Here is a 23,657-nt window from a genome sequence, read left to right as displayed (position 1 = left end):
CATAGCTAGTAACTGTCCGAGGCTGGATTTCAACTTAAGTCTCCCTGACTTCAGGCCCACCATTCTATCCACTGTGCCACCTAGCTGCCTGTAGAAACAGCTACCCCTCTGGAGAGCCAAGTGGACATTGGTGGTGTGAATTGGGCATGAGCCCCAAGTGGGGTGCTACAAAAGTAGAATTACTTCATTGGGAATAATCAGGGGCCTCTTATGATCTACTCTGGCTAGAGAACACTTCACTGAAGCATGGGGAGCTGAGTTCGCTCAGAAATTTTTGAAACACATACTCTGTATTGAAAGACTTAATGTTTTGGAATGATGCAGCACTCCCATAGTCCTTTTGTTGACAACAGAGGCAGAGGGCTGTTTCAAAGAGGACTGGCCACTGAACAAGAAAAAGCAGTCCATTCAATAGACTTTAAAATGAGAGACAACTTCCATGGTCGCTCCCTTCTTCCTCTCTTTTGAACTTGTGGCTTAGAACTCTCTCTTTCTGTGAATTCTCATGAAAGGATGAGGAGGGCTTGTGATCCTTCTGCTTCATGTTTCTATCCCTGAGTAAAACTGCTTGATAATGATCCTGAGATGGGCCTTTAGGAGGTCCTGGGGCCCTTAGCTAGAGCTGAGTGGCAGCAGAAAGAGTTTTCTGCAGCTACATTTGGCTCACAGAAGATTACCAGTGATAGGAGGATGAGGCCAAACCTTGACAGACTTATCAGAAGACATGGGCCTTGAGGGAATTATTTGGATGGTGCAGGGTCAAGTGGAAAGTGAAATAGCTCATTTAAATATCAAGCTCCTGAGAGAACATAATTGAAATTATGTGTTACTTTTAATGTTTTAAGTCTTTGCCAATGTACACCTATGATATTTTTGTTTTTTAAATATTTCTTTTGTGTGGAAGAAACAAATAGCTATCCTATACTGATCCACATTTCAGACTAATTCCCTCTATAATTTCTTTTGGGGATACCCCAGACATGAGCTAAACTGAAGCTTTCATTGTTTTCCTCTGGGGCAAAAAAGCCGGACAGACAAGAAGAAAAAGCCTTATACCCTTTTATGGGGAAGGGTGTGAACTGAGTCCTCCTGTGAGCCTGGAGCTCAGGGCATCCCCAGCTTCCTGGTCCAGCATCAGGTCTGTTGTTTGCCATGTGTTGATAGAGATGCCTTCTTCCACTAAGGGGCTCTAGCTCAGTCTTGATCAGATTGAGTTCATTTCCAGCAGAACGTGGCCCCAAAGAGAGGGGTCAGGCTCTTTCTTGCACTTGTTGACTGAAAATAATTGACTGATGACTGATACTCCATGTTCCGAAAGCTGAACTTGACATCTTTCCCCTCAAAATCCCTACTTCCTCCCAGCTTCCTTTACCGATGTGTATGAAACTGTTTCATCTTCTTTGGTTCTTTTCCTTCCCTTCATCCCCAGAAGCCATCATTAATGTTCTGTTAATTCTGTCTCTGAAATTTCTTATCTCCCTTCCTACATTTTACTCCTATTGTCTTCACCCTAGTATAGGCCTTTACATCTATTTCTGATACATAGTTCTGATCTCTTTACTCTGCTGCTGAGTGTTCACCATTGGCAGAATGAATATTCAATGAATGAAAATCTAAAGAGGGATGAGAATGTTCTTGTGTCTCAGGAGCCAACAGGTAATTATGGTGTTTGATGTTATAGCGGGGGGAAATAAATGATCCTTGGGATGGTCTTTATCTGATGGTTGCTGAGGGTACCGTTGGGTCAAATGACTAGGAGTTAGGAGGCAGTGAATGATATTATCCTGTACCATCCTTGCTCAAACTGACCCATTGGACTAAAGGAGAATTTTCTGCCTCAACTTTCCATCATGCTTACCTCCTATGTTTAGTATGAAATAATGGAAAGAAGCCCAATATCAGAATCCAGATACCAGTTATACTCCTCTTCATAATGCCCAGCTGGGTTATCCATTGCAACTTGTTTTCCTCACCTGAAACACAGCAAACCAATCCATGGCTGTATGACTTGCAGAGCCTGTCCTTTCACAGCACTAGGTATTCCACAAATGATTGTAGGAATCTCCTCCCCAAGCAAAAGAAAGTAGGCTATAGGCGCATCCCCCAAAATGGCAGGGATATCTTTGGCCCTGCTCAGGGAAGGGTAGAGAGACCTACCTTTACATAGAGAGAAAGGGGCTACAGTCAAATACTTTGGACCTCCCAATCACTTGCCCCATTCCTGAGTCCCTGTGGCCCCTGCTGCTCCCTGTTCTGTTCTCTGCACACATTCGTCACTCACAGCAGCCTCCTCCCAAATCCTAGAAGGTATTTTTCAGTCATAGGTCAGAGCATATTTGCTGACAATGATGTTAGATTTCACAGAGGTGGCTGCAGGAAAGATAAAATTTTGTTGGGTGTATTAAGGGCCATTTTGTATATCTTGGGGAGGGGAGATGTATTTTCTTTTAGATGTGTTGGGGGGAAAACCTTAATTGTATGTAATTCCTTTTTCTATCGATAGAGGAAGGATAAGACATCCAGTTAGCTAAACTATGTAGTAACAATAAAGGTAGAATGCCAGTGGAGACCTCATCAATGTCATTAAGAAATTTCCTTAGTTTCTGAGAATGAGCTTGTGGCTAGAGAATGAGCACCATCTTGGTAGAGGGTTGTGGTAAAGAAGGGGATTCCAAATCTTTTTAGGGGTCATCCTAATGAGATAAATGATGCTTGCATGGGTGGCCAAGGAGGGACAATCTCTTTGTGCCAAGAGAGAGTAGCAGAGGCCAAGCTAGATCTAGATGGGGTACATTTCCCCATCTGGGACGCAGTATGTTTCTTTCTTTGTGCTTATATCTAATGACCTTTTCCTGGTCTGCATATTATAAATGGCCTATGTATTACAAAATTATTTCCCTGATCTATATAACATAAATCTGTATATTCACTTTTTCCTTCTCAATAAACAGTGGGGAAAAAACCCCAAAACATCGATGATCTGGAGTGTGGAGAGACAGCTGGGAAAAGGGAAAGAGGGAGAGGATGGTAAACTGAGGCCCTTAGTCCCAATGGCAATGACAGTCAAAAAATAAAGGTAACAAAGCATGGAGGTGTGGCAGATGTCCCCTTTCTGCCCTCCCCTTGTTATCCTTGCTTCCTCATCTTCCTACTCTACCCTCCTTCTTTCATTTGAGGCCTTGAACTTCTCCTCACATTCTTCTCATAATATTCTAGATAATAGCAGTTCTATCATTTTATGCAGTACTGGTCTGTCATTTAATTAAAATCCGCAGTAAACCCCAGTACTGCTGTTAAGAATTGGTCCAGAGCTTCATTATCAGCCTGGCCTCCCTTATCAGGAATGATGTATTCCACAGGGCTCCTGGCCTCTCATCCCCTCAGGATCAGAATTTGCATATCCCATTTATATATTCCAAAGTTCAGTGTTCTCTGATTGAAATAGTTTGGGAAGTATCAGTCTTTGATGCAATACTTGATCCAGAAGTCAAGTAGTCATTCCTTGTACTGTGTGTGTGATGGACTGCAATGGCTTGGTTGGGTCTGGAGATGAGATACTAAAGTGGTTTTATATCACAGATGTGATTATATTTGTGAACTGAACCTGTGCTCTGGCTCGTTCCAGTGGACCCTAAGATCAGGCCACTTCCCATGACACATGTGCTCTGGTGCCTTGCTAAAGGGCATCCACAATCAGAGTCTCTCAGTTGATCCCTTGGTCCCCATGGTATTAGGGAAGGGGAGGAACATTCTTCTACAAAGGATTGGCCACTGAACCAGAAGGACTTATCTGTTTAGAAGGCCTAAAAAGTGAAACAACCTTCTTTCTCTTCCCCCTCCCTCCTTGAACTTATCTCTTGGGATTGCTCTGGCTCTTTCAGACTTTCAACAGGAAGAGGAAAGGGGATCTTTCCTTTTACTTCCTTCCCAGCAGCAGCTATAGTGATTATATGCAGGTGGCAGTGGGTACATGTGCTTGCCTGAGACCAAATCTCCAGTCCTTAGTTGCTTTTTCTTTTGGTTTGGCTTTGTGTTTCTTTCCATGGACACAGATGATGGAGCAGCAATCATGAGATGGATGAGGACCGCCTCATGAATTCAGGTGGTTCACAGTCATTGAATGTTCTGGGTACTTGTTGGCAGGAGGCACTTCCTACAGTGATGCTTCTTCTCTGAAGACATGACCACCAACAGGAGGATTGAGCCATGCATGCCTGGCTGGCCAAAAGATAGGTATCTTGTTTGAGATGCTCATCCAACCTGAAAGTGAAATGCCTGTTTGACAGACCCATAAATTTTCTAGATGTCTTTTCCTTCTAGGAGAACATAATAAAGATGATGGATAACACGAGTCCTTTAAGTATCTATTGATGGGTGCCTGTGAATCCTTTGTCATGGGTTACTGTTTCATGTTTAAAGTATTTGTCAATATGTGCTTGTGTCTTCTGTGTTTCAGGTATTTCTTTTGTGGAAGAAGAAAGAAATAATTGTCCTAAACCTGATATTTATGACTTTGCACATTGAGAAACTATTAGAAATGATCCTGTCAGAGGGGTGGAGCCACGATGGCGGAGTAAAAGCAGTGACTTGCTTGAGCTCTCCCCCAAACCCCTCCAAATACCTCTAAAAATGACTCTGAACAAATTCTAGAGCAGTAGAACACACAAAAAGACAGAGTGAAACTGATTTACAGCCCAAGACAACCTGGATGGTTGATAGGAAAGGTCTACTGTGCCAGGCTGGCAGAGAAGCAAAGTTCAGCATGGGCCACAGAGGCAAAGACCAGGACTCAGCGAACCTGGAGCAGGCCTCAAGAGACTGAATCACTTGCAGTTGTGGCAGTTTCCAGACCTCTCAACCCACAAACGCCAAAGACAGCTTAGAAGGTCAGTGGGAAAGGTCCGTCAGACCTTAGAGAGAGAAGAGCATGGGTTACCCCCAGTCCTGGCGCCACTGCTTCCAAAGTTCTCAGCCTACAGACAGAGGAGGAATCATGTGGATGATCAGAGACGGATTGTAGGGATCTCATTGCTGGTGCTAAGGCAGGATTCTCTTGCTTTGCTCCTGCTTAGATCTGGGTCACAGTTCTGGGTGGCGGCCCTGGGTTGAGGAGGAGTGCTGGCTTGGGGGAGCTTGTAGTGGCGGGGGAGAGGGAATCTTCCTCATAGTTCCAAGGCAGAAAACAGTGCTTGTGGTTACCCATAGACCAGAGTACAGGCCAGGAAAGGAGTAAACACTTTACCTTTGATCATACCACCTTGAAAGAACTGAAAATTTACAGGTCCCTAGAAGTATCTCTGAAAACAGCTGCACAAAACCCCTGAAGCTTGGACCAGTACATCCTCCACAATGGAAACAGAACCCTACCTTAACAAAGAGTTTAAAACTCAAGTAATTTGCCAGGATCATGAGTAAGGAGCACAAAAAGAGTCAGACTATAATATCTTACTTTGGTGACAAAGAAGATCAAAACATGCAACCAGAAGAAGACAACAAAGTCAAAGCTCCTACATCCAAAACCTCCAAGAAAAATATGAATCAGTCCCAGACCATGGAAGACTCAGAAAGGATTTTGAGAAGCAAGTAAGAGAAGTAGAGGAAAATTTTGGAAGAGAAATGAGACTGATGCAAGAAAATAATGAAAAATGAGTCAACAGCTTGCTAATGGAGACCCAAAAAACATACTGAAAAAAATAGCACCTTAAAAATAGCATAACCCAAATTCAAAAGAAGTTCAAAAAGCCATTGAGGAGAAGAATGCCTTAAAAAGCAGTATTGGCCAAATGGAAAAGGAAATCTAAAAGCTCACTGAAGAAAATACTTCCTTCAAAATTAGAATGGAGCAAATGGAAGCTAATGACTTTATGAGAAGTCAAGAAATTAGAAATGATCCTGTCCATGCCTTTTGTGATGACCCTTGACATGAACCATACTTAAACTTTGGTTAAAATATTTTCCCTGGTGTTCTAATTTGGGGTAAGGTGTAATAAACCAGAGAGTACAAGACAAGACTATTCCTATTTCTTTAGAGGTCAAACCTGCTTGATACTAGAACTGCAGCTTCCTTGTGGGAGAGTGTCCCCCAAGGCCCCTGTGATATAGGGTATACTGAAATCAATCAATCAGTGTTTATTAAGTATTTCTATTATGTATTAGGCAATAGGCTAGATGCAGGGGGAGTAGGGGAGGATACAAAGACAAAAGTGAAATCATTTTTGCCTCCAAGGACCATATAATCTACCTGAGACAGACAACACGTACCTAGATACAAAATAGATATGAGATAATTTGGGACATGACACCTTGAATTCAGCCTGGAAAGAAACTAGGCAGAGATGAGGAAGAAGTGGACTTCAAGCATGAGGAACCACCAGTGTAAAGGCATGGGTGGAGATGGGAGATTGGGGCCAACTTGTGAAAGACTTTGAATAACAAACCAAAGAGTTTATATTTAACAGTAGAAATATTAGTGAGCCAAAGAAGTTTATTGAGTAGGGGAGTGACATATGTAGATGTGCTTTAGAAAAGTCATTTTGGTAGCTATGTGGAGGATGCATTAGAGGGGAAGAGATGAATCAGGAAGACCAATTAAGAGTCCAGGCAAGAGGTGACATGGACCTGAACTGAGGTGGGTACCGTGTGAGTGGAGAGATGGAGGCAGCTGCGGGGAGTAAAAACAAGATACTTTTCCTACAACCTTCTCTTCCCACTATCTTCCTTTCACCCTATATTTTCCTTATTTTGTCTTTTCCTTTAAGCATTCCCATTTCCTATCTCTGTCTCCCTCTTCTTCCAGAAAAAAAAAAAAAACAGTTTGGCAGCCCAACACAGTAGGGGGAGAAGAGGGTGTGGAGAGTACCCTACTACCTTATAAGGTTGTCTCAAATGGAGGAAAGGAAACATGTCATCATCTTTCCAATGCCAAGTGCTTCCATTCATGGTATTTTCTTCCTTTCCTCAGGGGTGACTTTCTTGACTTCAGACCCAAGTTTCAGACTCCTTTCCCACATCTGGCCTAGACTCTCAGATTTCATTGTACTAGAAACTATGTCTTGACCTGCCACAATATTCTTTTTGTAATTTCTGGTTTGTGGAATCCATCCTCTTTCTACACTTAAGGCAATTGTTACTAGTCACCAGGGACTCCTATTCTACTCCAAGGAAGTGATTTGAAAGTCTTGAAAAACCAGAATTCAGAACTAACCTTTTCTGCATTCTTAGGTCAGGCAATGGTCCGGCTATTTGCCCACCATGCAAGGCTTCCAACTAAGGACACCAGAGACCATGGTGCTATAATCACAGTTGGTCCAGACCCTCCAAGAACTGGTTTTCCAAATGTCTTACAAGCAAAAAATGAGTGACTCCAGATGGGATTATAAGAACATTGGGAGGGAGAAAAGGGGCAAAAGGAGGAAATGAAGAGAAAGGACTGGGAAAGTTGACAGAGCATGAGGTAATGAATGATTTGTAGGGTAATGGGAAGGAAAGAAGACACCTTATGCAGACTCAACCCTCAGGCTTCAGTGAGCCTTCCCTCACGGAATCCACCTCCCTCCCATCCAACTAGGGTCTGGAAACAAATACAAACACACTTTTCCCTCAGGCCAATGAGGACATCTCAAGGAGGAGGGTAGAAATGAAAGAACTACAAAGAGAGAAAGGAGACTGCAGGACTGAGAGTCTTCATCATACCTGGAGAGAAAATCAGGGAATGCAGGGGTGTGTGTGTGTGTGTGTGTGTGTGTGTGTGTGTATGTATGTATGATTGCAAACATTAGAAGTCAGTGACTATGACAGGTCTTGGGGTAGGAGAAGGGGTGAGGGACAGTAAAAGGGACACAGGGCATGTTCAATAAAGACCTTACCCTCGTGAAGCAAAAGGAGACTGAGATGGAGACAAGAAGTTGTAGTTCCTTCTGTGAATCTGTTCTTAGAGACCCATAGTTATCACCTCTGTATACCTGCATCTTCCCTATCTGTAGAAAGGGGAGGGAGGGAGAGTGGGTAAGGATAGGGATGAGCAGGAGCTTCAGTGCCAGAGATAAGAAAAGAACAGAAAGGCTGGGCAGCTCAAGATATGAAGGACGACATGAGAAAACGAAGGAGCTCAGCCCTTTGAGGACAAGCAGACACTGCTTGCCATAAATAGCGGACTCTCCTTCCTGTAACTTTCCTGTATGTTATTTTTACCTCCTGAGCTGTCACATGAAGCCTTCTGATCAACCACAGGGAGACCGGTCTTGGCAAATCCAAACCTAGACCTCTGCACCATCCCCAGTAGGGATCCCTCCTATTCCTCTGATCACTGATGCTACCACTCTCCAACCTGGCTGTCCCCTCCTCTCTTCTTCCTCAGCTCCCCCTTTTTTCTCCACAAACCTATTCTGCTCTTCATGGTTCCATAGAGGGGAACAGACTAGATTTCCTGGAGAGTTAAAGTAAAGATTCTTAACCTGGGGTCCCTTTGGAGGTCTATGGACATATTTCCGGAGGTCTGTGAACTTGGATAGGGAAAAACATAAGTTTATAGTCACCTACCTCTAACTGAAATTTAGCATTTTCTTCAATTATTAATGTAGACAACAAAACAATGATCTGAGAAGGAGCCCAGGACACAAGAAACATTAAGATTTCCTGAGCTAAAGGGATAGTCATGCCTATATGGAATACACCTAATCTGCTTAACTCTGTCAATCCCTTCAGCAGCAACAGATCCAGGAAACTCCTCAGTGCCATTGGCCCCCTGCCTCAAATCTCTTCAGTGCCCTCAGTTCCTAGACTCACAAGATCGTAGATTTAAAGCGGGCAAGCTCCTTCTGTCTTTTTTGACTTTTACAGTTCCGTAAGCCCCACAGTCACCCACGGCTTCATTTCCCTCTGTTTCTCAAGCTAATTATTCAGTCAATGTACAGCTATTAAGTGCCAGGCAGTGTGCAGGTGCTGAAGATACAAAGACAAAAATGAAATAATCCTTTTCCTTAAGAAGCTTACCCTTTATTGAGGGAAACAATGTGTTCAGGTACGTACAAAATATTACACAAAATAAATACAAGTTCATTTCAGGGGCAGGGCTGAGGAAAGGCCACATATAGGAGATCCTACCTGAATTAAGCATTGTAAGAAGATAGAATTCCAAGAGGGGGGGGGGGGGGGAGGGGAGGAGGGAGAACATTACAGGCAAGGGGGGCCAGGCTCTACTCCCTAGGTTCCTCATGTGTCTCAACTTCCTCAAGTTCCTCATTCTCTTTAGTCCTCTTAGCTCCTCCAGCCCTTCATGAGTAAAGTTCCCTTAGTTTCCCTATTTTCCCCAGTTCCTTCCACTTGCTTCAATCTCATCAGTCCCCTCCTTACCTCCCATCCCCCATCTTATAGCTTGGTACTATAGAAAGAGCTTTGGATTTTGAGTGAGAGGATCTGTGTTCAAATCCTGGCTGTGAGATTTGCTAGCTAGGTAACCTTAGTAAAGTCAATTAATCTCCTTGGGCCTCATTTGTGAAATTGATTGTATTTTATTATCTTTAAATTTCAAGTCCAACATTCTATGATTTTAGTCCTCTAAATTCTGTCTTCCTGGATCCCAAACACATCTGAATCACCCAGGGTCCCCAAATCTCCCTCTGCCTTCCTTATAAGTCTTCAGTGGCTCCCCACTGCTTATTGCAACTTCTAATATACCCTGACATTCAGGGCCCTTCCCTATCTACTCATTATTCTCTCCTAGGACTACCAGAGAGGCTCACTCCCCAATCCACCAAGGCAGATTCCTCCACTAGTTCTCTCCCCCTACCACACATGCACATGTAGCTTTTTCCTATCCACCTGTATCTTTGCTTATATTCTCCCTCCTCTCCTTTTACCTTAGGTACAATTCTCTACCTCATTTTCTGCATTCTTCCAACTGTTTTCCTTTATTCACGACACACATCCTCTATGAAAGCCTTCCCTGATTGCCTCCAGCATACAGTGATCTCTCTTTACATTGAACGTAGTACATAATACTTGTAGTAGTCATCTGTTAGGTGAGGACCAGGGAGTTAATAATGTCATAGGTCCTGAGGACAGTGGTTTCTTCCTGAAGCTCAGCATTATACTTCAAGAACAAACTCTAAAAAACTTTGTTTCTGGAGTCCCAGGGCAAACACATACCTACACACAGACAAAGACTGGCTGGACTGAGGGTGCTAAAAAGTGATGACTTACTTTTTCAGTTGATCTAGATTGTGAAACTATGTGGTGTAACCACAGTGGCTGACCTATCTAGACACATTTGTAGGAAGGCCCTCACATTGCAAAACGACAGTTCTGGCCTTGTGCGGCAGCTCTATGCCATTTGGATGTCACTAGTTTTGGGAGCTGGCTCTGCAGGAAGTTTTTTCTTCCCAATATTTATCTTCTCTCCACTCCTTGCCATCTTCCACTCTTTTTCCTGAGCTGTTTCTATTTGATAAGCTAAGCCATAGTGGGTAGAAAGAATGGGAGAACTCAAACCTCTCTAGAGGTTGGGATTTTGATTTACAGTTTTCTTTATGTTTTGACTCTCCTTGGCTTAAGTATCAAGACTGTATTTGTGTCATGGGAGGAATTTGATGGGGTCCCTTTTCTATTTTTTTTTTCCAAAAAGTTTGTCTTGTATTAGAATTAAATATTCTTTAAATGTTTGGTAGTATTTGCTTGTAAATGCATCTGGTCTTGAGATTTTTATATTTGGGAGTTTATTTATGGCTTGTTCAATTTTTTTTTTCTAAGATAGTGTTATGGGGAGACTTTCAGGAGCCAAGATGGTGGAGGAACCACTAAACCACCACAACTCTCCCATATTCACCTCCAAACAGCCATAAAATAGCACCCTAAAACAAATCCTGAAACAGTAGAACTAGCAAAATGATGGAGAGAAGCAATCTTTTGGCCCAGTTGGAAAGTTGGAAGCTTGGCAAGAAAGGTCTGTCTCACCTGGATAAAAGAACAGTCCAGAACAGGAAGCATCCTGGCAAGTCAGCAGCAAATCCCACCTCAGCAAACCAGCGGTAGATCCTGAGCCCTAGTGTGGTGGAAGAGACAAACATCAACACCAGGACCCCCCACATCTTTGCCCCAGGCAAAGAGGTAGCCTCTAGAGGCCAGACTCCATATGCTTCAGTGTAGCCCTGGGCAATGAGGCAGCCACCAGCAGTCAGACTACCATGGACTTCAATGTAGCCCTGGGGAAATGCAGAAATACCCTGCCAGCCTCAGCACATGTCACATACACCTCCACTAGTACCCTGGCTCAGTACCAGCTAAGCAACCAGACCCATATGGCCTCCAGCAGTGCCAGCCAACCCCCACTCCACCCCCTCAGCATGAGAAGATCCTGAGTGGGACTCAGGGCAACATTGTTGCAGCACCATGAAAACAGCCAGCATCTGCAGGAGACAGTGCCCCTTTCACACATGAAACAGAGCTAAAATTTAAAAGAAAGGTAAAAGGCCAAAAAATATGAGTAAAATACTACAAAAAATAATCTAACCATAGAAAGTTATTATGGTGACAGGGAAGATCAAGACACATACTCAGAACAGGACAACAATCTAAAAACACCTATAGCCAAAACCCCAAAGAAAAAAGGAAAGTAGCAAAAAGAACTCACGGAAGAGCTCAAAAAGGATCTTAAAAATCATGTAAAAGAGGTAGAAGAAAAATTGGGAAGTGAAATGAGAGTGATGCAAGAGACTTATGAAAAAAGAGTCAACAGTATGGAAAAAGAAAACAACTACTTAAAATGTAGAACTGGCCAAATGTAAAAGGAGATACAAAAATCTGCTGACAAAAACAAGTCCTTAAAGAATACAATTAGTCAAACAGAAAAGAAAGTACAAAAGCTAAATGAGTAAAATAACTCCTTAAGAGTTAGAATTGGGCAAGTGGCAGCTAATGACTCTATGAGACATCAAGAATCAATCAAATGAATGGAAAAATTAAAGAAAATGTAAAATGCCTCCTGAGAAAAACATCTGACATGGAAAATAGATCCAGGAGAGAAAATATCAGAATCATTAGGCTACTTGAAAGCCATTATCAAAAGGAGGACCTGGATAGCATCTTTAAAGAAATCATCAAGGAAAACTGCCCTGATAACCTGGAACCAGAGGGCAAAATAGGCATTGAAAGAATCCACCAATCACCTCAGGAAAGAGATCCCAAAATAAAAATGCCAGGGAACATCATAGGCAAATTTCGTATCAGGTCAAGGAAAAAATACTACAAGTGGACAGAAAGAAACAATTCAAATATTGCAGAATTACAATCACATAGGACTTGGCAGCCACAACATTAAAAGATCAGAGGTTATGGAACATGATATTCTGGAAGGCAAGAAGCTAGGACTACAACCTTAAAATCACTTACCTGGCAAAATTAAGCATAATACATCAAGGGAAAAAATGGTCATTCAATGAAATAGAAGAATTTCAAGCTTTCATAAGGAGAAGACCAGAATTAAACCAAAAATTTGATCTCCAATATCAAGACCCAAGAGAAGCATAAACATGTAAAAAGGGAAAAGAAAACATAAGGGATTCAATAGAACTAAAGTGTTTACATCCCTGCATGGGAAGATGATACTTGTAATTCTTAAAAATTGTATCACTAAGAGGGGATTACACTCAGTTTTGCTGAGTAGGTGATTCTTGGCTATGATCCCATCTCCTTTGACCTCCAGAATATCATATTCCAAGCCCTCTGGCCCCTTAAGGTAGAAGCTGACAACTCTTGTGTTATCCTGATTGTGTTTCCACAATACTTGAATTGTTTCTTTCTGGCTGCTTGCAGTATTTTCTCCTTGACCTGGGAACTCTGGAATTTGACTACAATATTCCTAGGAGTTTTCCTTTGGGGATCTCTTTCAGGAGGTGATGGGCAGATTCTTTCAATGAGAAAGAATTTCACCTTCTGTTTCTAGAATACCAGGATAGTTTTCCTTAATAATTTCTTGAAAGATAATGTCTAAGCTCTTTTTTTTTTTTTATCATGGCTTTCAGATAGTCCAATAATTTTTAAATTCTCTCCCCTGGATCTATTTTCCAGGTCAGTTGTTTGTCCAATGAGATATTTCCCATTGTCTTCTATTTTTTCATTCTTTTGGTTTTGTTTTATAATTTCTTGATTTCTCGTAAAGTCACTAGCTCCCAATTGTTCCATTCTAATTTTTAAGGAAGTATTTTCTTCAGTGAACTTTTCAACTTCCTTTTCCATTTGGCCAATTCTGATTTTTAAGGCATTCTTCTCCTCTTTGGATTTTTGGACCTCTTTTGCCATTTGGGGTAGGCTATTTTTTAAGGTGTTATTTTCTTCAATTTTTTTTGGATCTCCTTTAGCAAGCTGCTGACCTGTTTTTCAGGGTTTTCTTGCATCACTCTCATTTCTCTTCCCAGTTTTTCCTCTTCTTCTCTTACTTACTTCTCAAAATCCTTTTTGAGCACTTCCACGGTCTGGACTGATTCATACTTTTCTTGGAGGCTTTGGATGTAGGAGCTTTGACTTTATTGTTTTCTGGTTGTGTTTTGATCTTCTTTGTTGCCAAAGTAAGAATCTATGGTCTAACTTTTTTTTTCTTGCACTGTTTGCTCATGTTCCCAGTCAATTGCTTGAGTTTTAAACTCTTTGTTAGGGTAGGGGTCTGCTTCCAGTGTGAAGGCTGTACTGGCCCAAGCTTCAGGGTTTTGTGTAGCTGTTTTCAGAGATACTTCTAGGGACCTGTAAATTTTCAATTCTTCCAAGGTGGTATGATCAAAGGTGAGGTATTTACTCCTTTCCTGGCCTGTGCTCTGGTTTGTGAGTGACCACAAGCACTGTTTTCTGCCTTGGAATTGTGAGGAGGATTCCCTCTCCACTGCCACTACAAGCTCCACCACACCAGCACTCCTCCTCCCCCAGGATTGCCACCCAGAACTGTGACCCAGATCTGAGCATGGGCAAAGCAAGAGATTCCTGCCTCAGCACCAGCAAAGAGATCCCTGCAATCCCCCTCTGATCAACTGCTTGATCCCCCCACTGTCTGTAGGCTGAGAGCTCTGGAAGCAGTGGTGCCAGGACTGGGGCTGAACCATGCTCCTCTCTCTCCAAGGTCTGACAGACCTTTCCCACTGACCTTCTAAGTTGTCTTTGGTGTTTGTGGGTTGAGAAGTCTGGAAACTGCCACAACTGCTAGTGATTCAGTCTCCTGAGGCCTGCTCCAGGTTCACTGAGGCCTGGTCTTTGCCTGCACACTCATGCTGAACTGTGTTTCTCTCCCAGCCCAGTTCTATAGACCTTTCCAACCAACCCTCCGGATTGTCTTCGGCTGGAAATTTATTTCACTCTGTCTTTTTGTGGGTTCTGCTGCTCTAGAATTTGTTTAGAGTCATTTATTTTACAGGTATTTGGAGGGGTTTGGGGAAAGCTCAAGCAAGTCACTACTTCTACTCTGCCATCTTGGTTCCTCAAGCATTCTTGATGAACAATCTGGAGCTGAAAAGAAAATTTGACTTTGAAATACAAGACTCAAGAGATGCAGGAAGAGGTAAACAAGAAAGAGAAATCATAAGGGACTTATTAAGCATGAACTATTTACATTCCTACATGGAAAGATGATATTTGTAACCCATGAGACCTTTGTCAGTATAGGGTGGTTGGAGAGAAAAAAATTATATGTAGCTAGATAGAGGGCACAGGGTGAGTTGAAGATGAAGGAGTGATATCTGGAGAATAAAATTAAGGGGTGAGAGGATTATACTGGAAGAAGGAGAAAGGGAGAGGTAGAATGGGGTAAATTATCTCACATAAATCAGACAAGAAAAGGCTTATTCAGTGGAGGAGAAGGGAGAAAAGGTGAGAGGGAATGAGTGAATCTTATTCTCATAGTATTTGACTTAAGGAGGGAATGCCATACAAACTCAATTTGATATGGAAATCTATCTTATCCTACAGGAAAATGGGGGGAAGGGGATAAGAGAGTGGGGGGATGATAAAGGGGAGAGCAGATTGGGGGAGGGGGTAATCAGAAGCAAACACTTCTGAGGAGGGACAGGGTCAAAAGAGAGAATAGAATAAACAGCGGGTGGGATAGGATGAAGGGTGATATAGTTAGTTTTCCATAACATAACTGCGGTGGAAGTGTTTTGCATGGCCACACATGTATAACCTGTATCGAGTTGCTTGACTTCTCAATGAGGGTGAGTGGAGAGGGAGGAAGGGAGAAAATTTGGAACCCGAAGTTTTAAAAACAAATGTTAAAAATTGTTTTTGCATGCAACTGGGAAATAAGATTTACGGGCAATGGAATATAGAAATCTATCCTGCAGTATAGGAAAAGAGAAGGGGAAGGGGACAAGCAAAGGTGGGGGGAGATAGAAGGGAGAGAAGATTAGTGAAAGGGGTATTCAGAATGCCTGATGTCTTGGGGTGGGGAGAGGGATGAGATGAGGAGAAAATTTGAAACTCAAAATCTTATGGAAGTGAATCTTAAAAAGTAAAAATAAATAGATTAATAAAAAATAAAAAAAATAAAATTGTATCACTAATAGTACAGCTAGAAGCAACATACATAGATAGAGGGTATGAACATAAGGTGAACTTGAGGGAATGGCATAAAAAATTAAGAGATGAGAAAGAGGAGTACAATGGGTGTAGAAGGAAGGGAGAAATAGAATGGGATAAATTATTTCATATGAAGAGGTGCGAAAGATCTATTACAGTGGAGGGGAATGTGGGAGGGCGGGTGATGGGCATCTTTTGAACCTTACTCTCATCAGTGTTGTCTCAAAGAGGGAATAATATGCACTACACAGTTGAATATAGAAATCTATCTTATCTGACAGGGAAGCAGGAGGGGAGGAGATTAATTAAAGGGACGGGGTGGGGATTGACAGAAGGGAGGGCTGATCAGGGGAAGTGGTAGACAGAAGCAAAACACTGGTGAGGAGAGAAAGGGTGAAAGGAGATAGAGGACAAAGAGGAGGAAATATAGGATGGAGAGAAATATATAGGTAATAATCATAATTGTGATTGTGAATGGGATGAACTCTCCATAGAATAGAAGTGGGTAGCAGGGTGGATAAAAAACCAGAATCCTATAATGTGTTTTTTATAAGAAACACACTTGAAGCAGAGAGACACACACAGAGTAAAAGTAAGGGACTGGGGCAGAATTTATTATGCTTTAGCTGAGGTACAAAAAAAAGCAGGGGTAGCAATTCTGATCTCAGACAAAGCAAAAGTAAAAATAGATCTAATTAAAAGAGATAAGGAAGGAAACCACATCTTTGGTAACATTGACAATGAAGCAATATTAATACTAAACATATGTGCAACAAGTATATGCATCCAAATTCTTAAAGGAGAAGTTAAGTGAGTTATAGGAAGAGATAGACAGCAAAACTATACTAGTGGGGGGAACTCAAATGTCCCCTCTCAGAACTAGATAAATCCAACCAAAAAGTTAACAAGAAGGAAAGTAAGGCGGCAAGTAGAAAATTAGAAAAGTTAGATATGACAGACCTTTGGAGAAAACTGAATGGGAACAGAAAGGAGTATAACTTTCTTAGCAGCACATGGCACTTCCACAACAATTGACCATGTATTAGGGCATAAAAACCTCAAAATCAAATGTGAAAGGCAGAAATATTAAATATATCATTTTTGGATCATAATGCAATAAAAATTACATTGAGCAAAGGACAGTGGAAAGATAGATTAAAACTATTTCAGTTAATAATACTGATGATGATGGTGGTGGTGGCGGTGGTGGCTAGAATTTAACATTGAAATTTGCAAAGTGTGCCACATCTCAGCTTGACTATGTTTGTGACCATGAACAAACCACATAACCTCTTTAAGCTTTAGTTATTCAACTATAAATGAAGAGATTGGATGATACTTCCATTTATTAATGGGAAGAAAAGTCCGAGTTGGAAAAAAGGTAGACTTGACCTTTACCAACTGGGGTAACTATACAAATGAGTAAAGAGAGGAAAAGGAACAGCTGTAAACCTAGAGCTAAATAATAAATGAATATTAGCATACAGAATGACAGTCAGGACCCAAAACAATATTGAAGGACTAGAAGAAAACCTTAAATCTATACCTATCAGGTTGTCAAATATGACAGAGAAGTGCTATAGGCACTTACAGGAGGCTGGAGGTCTTGGTTTGAATTCAAGGTCAGAAGGGTGAAATGAAGAGGATTAGAGGCACCCACTCCCAATGCCCCATGACTAAAGGTGATTATAAAAACTAAATTATTACTAAAAAAAATTGTACAGGCAAAAGAGAAGAATCCAACCATAGAGAGCTACTATGGGAATAGAGAAGATTGAGGTTCATCTTCTGAGGAGGATATTGAAACAAAGAAACTCTGTTCTACCCCAAAGGATAATGTCAAATGGTCACCTGCTCAAAAAGAGCTCATTATAGAACTTAAAAAAGACTTTAAAAATCAAATGAGAGAGATTGAGGAAAAACTAAAAAGAAAAATAAGAATAATACAAGAAAAGCAAGAAGATTATGAAAAGAAAACCAACCTATTAGAGAAAAAGATCCAGAACCTTAAGGAAGAAAATGACTCCTTGAAAATCAGTATTGGGCAAGAAGTCAGCAAAGTTATAAGAGATGAAGAAATAAAAAAAAACCCAAAATATAAAGAATGAAAAAATGTAACATCTCATAAGAAAAACAACGAATCTAGAGAAAAGATCAAGAAGAGAAAACATAAGAATAATTGGACTATCTAAAAGTTCTGATCAAAAAAAGAATCTTGATACAATAATACAGGAAATAATTCAAGAAAATTGTCCTGAAGCATTAGAAAAAGAGGGGAAAGTAGAAATAGGAAAAAAATCCATCAATCACCACCTGAAAGTGTTCTTATGAGGAAAACTCACAGGAATATTATAGTCAAATTTTGAAACCTCCAGATCAAAGACAAACTACTATGAACAACAAGAAAAAAACAATTTACATATGGTGGTACCACAATTAGAATCACACAAGACCTAGCAGTGGCGACACTAAAAGATCGCAAGTCTTGGAACACTGTATATCGTAGAGCAAAAGAACTGGACTTCCAGCCAAAAATATCATACCCAGCAAAGCTAAGCATAATTCTGAATAAAAAAAAGATGGATATTTGATCAATTGTCAGGCTTTCAGGTCTTTTAAAAAAAAACAAAACAAAAACAAAAACAAAAAACAAACAAACCCTGATCTCAATAGATTTAACATACAAGAGCCAAGGGAAATACAAGGTACATACCAATGACCAATTACAAGGGACTAAATGAGTATAGAATGTTTATCTTTTATGTATGAAAAATGTAAAGCCTACGTCTAAGATTGTTGCTAGTAATTAGGTAATTATAAGGAAGATAGGGGTAGACTTGAGTATTATATGATTTCAAAAAGTAAAACCATTCAAGTACAGCTAAAAGAGTCATTATCTTTTACAAATGAGGTGCAAGAGGAAGAACCAATACAGAGAATTTAGGTGGGAGAGGGGGGCTATTAGTTCTGGAAACCTACTTTCATGGGAATGTGTTTAAGAGGGGAAAATATATATACATTTAGAAGTCTTCTAAATTCAGAAAGAAATAAAACTCTAAGGGGATAGGGAGGGGGGAGAGGATAAAAGAGGGATCTTTAGAGGAGAGGGTGTGGGAATAGGTTAAAAAGGGGGTATAGAAGGAGGTTTAGATTTTGGGGAATGGGAGGATAAGAGAGGGATTGCAGGAGTTAGGGTAGGTTAAGTAATAGGAGGGTAAGGTAAAAGTAAAGTAGAGGAGTTAGGAAAGATAGGAAAAACAAACAGATATGCACAAACATAAAAACAAAGACTAGGAGTAGAATCTCTTAGGGAAACTATATGTATATGTATGTATGTATATATGTGTATATATGTATGTGTGTATATATCAATACCTATATATAATTATATCCAATGCTCAACTGTATTCTTGGGGTAGTGGGTAGGGGTGACAGGGGGGAAAAAGAACAAAGTAAAAAATGTACAACATAGAACAAAAGAAAACCTACAAGGAAGCAAAGATGAACAGCTTTCAGCACAATGAACAATATTTAATACATAGACTTTTCCTGAAATGAAAAATTATTGCTATGTAATTGGAATCCTCTCCTTTGTTCTACTATGCACATGACATTTTTTTGTTTTTTTCTTATATTTAAGTTTACAATGTTTCTTTCTCTTCTCTTACTATGTATTTAAGTTTTAGTATTTGTCTAAAATAAAAAAAGAATAAAAAAGAAATTGAGGGGATGCCTATCAATTGGGGAATGGCTAAACAATTTGTGGCATATGATTGTGATGGAATTATTGCGGTATAAGAAATGATGAGCAAGATGATTTCAGAAAAACCTGGGAAGTATGAACTCATGCAAAGTGAAGTGAGCAGAACCAGGAGAACATGAGTACAGAGTAATAGCAATATTGTAAGTATTATCAACTTTGAAAGACTTAGCTTCTCTGATCAAGACAAAGATCCAATACAATTCTAGAGCATACATGATGAAAAATGCTATCCACCTCCAGAGAGAGAACTGATGGACTCTGAATGCAGATTGAAGTTTACTTTTTAAACACTATTTTTATTATTTTATTTTGGTTGTGTTTTCTTTCGCAACATGGCTAAATATCTTTTTTACAACTTCACATATATAATCTATATCAAATGCTTGCCTTCTCAAGGAAAGAGGAGGAGTGGGATGAAAAGAGAGAAATTGAAACTCAAACTTTTAGAAAATGTTAAAAAAAATTTTTACATGTAATTGGAAAATATTTAAGAAAATAAAAACAATTTAAAAAAGAAAAAGTTTAGATCAAATATTGAAATTTAATAAAGATAAATGTAAAGTTTTCATTTGCACTAAAACAAATTAACTTTAGGATGGATATAATGAATGAAGTAGAGTCAACAACCACTCATGGTAAAAAGATGTGGAAGTTTTCAAAAACTGATCATTTAATATGAGTCAGTAGTGGAATATGACAGCCAAAACCTAATGGGATCTTAGGCTACATATTGAGGGCTTTGGTTCAATCTACATTTATGTGTTGTTTCAATAAAGAATTACATTTTTATTAAAGATAAAAAGACTGAAGAATTAATGATTCTAACCTCCTCTGTAGTTAACCTATGGATGAAACCTGTTAATTGGGACAAGATCAAGCTCACTTCTGACCAAATGATTTAAGTGTACCCCTCATTGCAAGTTTGCTTCCTTTGAGTCATCACCATCAGGGCACCAAGAAGGCAAAAGTAGAATGGGATTTAGGTAGGCAGGGGTTAATCTGAGGTAGTGAGAAACTGTAGGAAGCATGAAAGAAGAGAGGCAGTTGACTTAGAAGACAAAATTTCTGAGGCCTGCCATCCTTGTGCCCAGCACTGATGGCCATATAACTTTATATTAGACAGAGTAGGATACCATTAATTTTCTCCTTTTCCCCTTAGTCCCAAAGGAACAAACTATGCCTGAGGTCTTGAGGAATAATCACCTCAAGAGTGTATAAGTGTATAAGTAAATTTAGGAGTTATCTTTTAAAACCAATAAAAGAGAAATGGTTAGTGGTCAAATTTAGAAAATGAAAGCCATGTTCCTATCAAAAATTAAGATGGATAATTCAGAACAAGAGAAGAGAAAACAGGAAATCACCAGGCTTGTTTGCCTAATTACATGCCAACAAAACTAATAACTTTGATGAAATCAGTGAATAATTACAAAAATGTAACCACACAGATGAACAGAAGTGAGATAATTTAAATAATGTAAAAAAGAGAAAGAAATTGAAGAAGGCATCAAGAAAATTTTAAAGAGCAGAAAGGAATTACAGGATCAGATGGATTTATATATGGATTCATAAAATAAGTAATTTTAATAATATATGTAGAGAAGCCTTTATGTGTAGGAAAAAAGCCCAAATGTAGAGCCCTCCTCTCCCCCCACCCTCAACCACTCTGGCAAGGGCTGTTATGTGGCTACCTGAATCAAGGAGGCAGGATAGACACTCTAGTCTCTTTTCCACCTGCTCTTCTCCAAGGAACACTTTCATTCCTACCAGGTGAGGGAGGAGGAGGAAGTTAGGGGTCAGATAGAGGGGTTGGATAGAGGGATTACTGCACTAGAAGTTTATCTATCTGCTTCCTTAAATATTTTTAGTCTAGGTGATAGATTGGGTTTAACCTAATTTCTGATTGCTCTGTCTCATTATTATTGGGGGGAAGGGGCCCCAAGCTTTATATTCAAGGCTTGGCCTCTTTCCACTAAATACAAGTTCCACAATGAACACACATAGCAAATAGCAAAAAAAACCTATTTATCCAAGTAAGTAGCAAAATAGAAATCAGAGAAGGTATACATAGGATGATATATTTGAGATAACAGAGAGAAGGAACTTCTCCCCAACATATTTTTATTTCATTAAATATTTCTCAATTACATGTAGAAAAAATTAAACATTCATTTTCAAAAATTTTAAGCTCCAAATTCTCTCCCTCTTTCCCCTCCCCCTCCTTAAGAAGGCAAGCAATTTCATACAGATTACACATGTGAAGTCATGCAAAACTTATTTCCATATTAGCCATGTTGCAAAAGAAAACACTGACCAAAAACAACAATAGCAAAAGTAAAGTAAAAAAAAAAAGTATGTTTTAATCTACATTCAGACTCCATCACTTCTTTCTCTGGAGATGGAGAGCATTTTTCATCATAAGTCCCTCAGAATTATCTTGGACCATTGTATTGATCAGAATAGCTAAGTCATTCACAATTGATTATCCTTACAATATTGCTGTTACTGTGTACAGTGTTCTGTTGGTTCTGCTCACTTCACTTTACATGAGTTTATATCAGTCTTTCCAGATTTTTTTTCTCAAACCAGCAGGCTCATCATTTTTTTTTATAACAGAATAGTATTCCATCACAATCATATACCACAACTTGTTCAGCCATTCCCCAACTGACAGACATCCTTTCAATGTCAAAATTCAATTTTTGCTACCACAAAAAGATCTGCCATAAATATTTGTGCACATATAGGTCATTTTTGTTTTTCTTTGATCTCTTTGGGGTACAGACCTATTAATGGTACTGTTGGGTCAAAGGGTGTGCATATTTTTATAGTTAAGGAACTGTGTGATCGGGACCAAGGTAACAGCTCAACCAAGAGAGAATCTTGGATCTCACCTGAGGGGAAACTCCAAAGTCTCTAGTAGAGCAAGTTGGAGATAGGGACATGATGCAGAATTCCACTTACGTATTTTCAGGGTCTTTTCATTCAGCAACCTGAAGTGGGGTTGGCCCGTTCCAAAATCAGAATCACTTCAAAAAACTCAGTTTGAAGTCTCAAAGAAGACTGGAACTCTCTGCATTTGCCACCTCCAACCTGCCAGCCACATAGATTAGGGTCATCTCCATTAGTGAGGAAAAAAGTCCCATACCAATGGGCTTTGGGACAGGGGTTACCTATATAATCTGGTGGTAACAATAAGAAAAGAAAAGAAGGGAACCCCTTCAACTTTTTTTTTTTTTTTTTACTCTGGATGTGTCTGGTCTAAGAATGTCAGTACTTTTTCAGTAAGCCCTGCTACTCAATAACATTATTTGGCAAGAATTACATAGAAAATGCCTGTTGAAAGGAAAGACTTAATATACTTGTGTTCAAGTGTTCCAAATTAATAGCAAAACTCCCTCTGCCCACCCCAAAGGTTTGGAACTCTATGAAGAGTAGTTAGCAAAGTTCATGCCTTTCTTTGGGAGCACACAAGAGGGAAAAGGTGATTTTTAATAATTTTTTTAAAAAATTAAATAACTTTAAAAATTATATCCTTTGTTTTTACAATATCTTCATTTCTCCCAGTATCCCTCCCTATCACAGAGAGCCATATCATATAACAAAGAATATCTATTAAAGAAAAAGAAATACAAGAAGAGGAAAAAAATAGCAAAAGTGATCAATTTATCAAAAACAGTCTGAAAATATATGTGCTGTCCCACAATTGTGGACCTCCCACTTCTACAAAGGAATGGAAGGCTGTGTCTTCTCACATCTCTTTTTTGGTGCCTTTTTTTGATGTTAATTATGCAACATTAACTTAAATTTTTTTTTTAAATTTTCAGGAGGCAGGGATAGAAGGACAGAGAGGAGAGGAAGAAGAGGGGATGAATGGGCAGGCGGCTGAGGAGGATGAAGATGAAAGGAGGGAGAGGGGAAGAAGGGAAGGGGGGAAAAAGGGAAGAGGGGGGGCTGATGTGAAACTAAGGGGCTAGAAGAGGATCTCTTGGTCGGATTGGGCAGGCTGGAGAGGTTGAGTCTCAACTGTGGCGGGGCTCCTCGCTGGGCTCCCTCTTGAATGGGCACAAGCCTTCTTTACAACAGAAGTCCGACCAGAATCTCGTCCTCAGACCCCAGCCCCAGAGTCCACCCAATCCGTGGGCGTTCATAGCCCGTGAAAGCCTAGCTGTCTCTGGCCGGTGCTACTGCGCAGAGCAGCGCACGCCTTGTCGGGGAGGATGCACAGGGCAGCTTCCCCTCTAGAAGAGGGCGGAGAGGCTGCGCTAAGTTCTGGGTTTAGAGGACCCAAAGGGCTGGAGGTGGCGGGGCTAAGAGAAAAGGAGGGAGAAGCAAAGTCTCAAGG

General features: G+C 40.2%; 1 long non-coding RNA gene and 1 pseudogene across 1 annotated transcript; both read left to right on the top strand.

Annotated features, from left to right (window-relative positions):
• Positions 1–23,657, top strand: part of LOC114039756 — a 201,755-nt pseudogene that overhangs the window by 35,791 nt on the left and 142,307 nt on the right.
• LOC114039767 lies at positions 2,961–4,606 on the top strand. The gene is made up of 3 exons (XR_003568705.1): positions 2,961–3,076; positions 4,053–4,233; positions 4,457–4,606. It is a non-coding gene; the product is annotated as an uncharacterized LOC114039767 (long non-coding RNA).

The sequence above is a fragment of the Vombatus ursinus genome, unplaced genomic scaffold (assembly GCF_900497805.2).
Source record: "Vombatus ursinus unplaced genomic scaffold, bare-nosed wombat genome assembly UNPS02012319.1, whole genome shotgun sequence".
Taxonomy (NCBI): domain Eukaryota; kingdom Metazoa; phylum Chordata; class Mammalia; order Diprotodontia; family Vombatidae; genus Vombatus; species Vombatus ursinus.
This window is presented reverse-complemented; position numbering and strand designations above follow the sequence as displayed.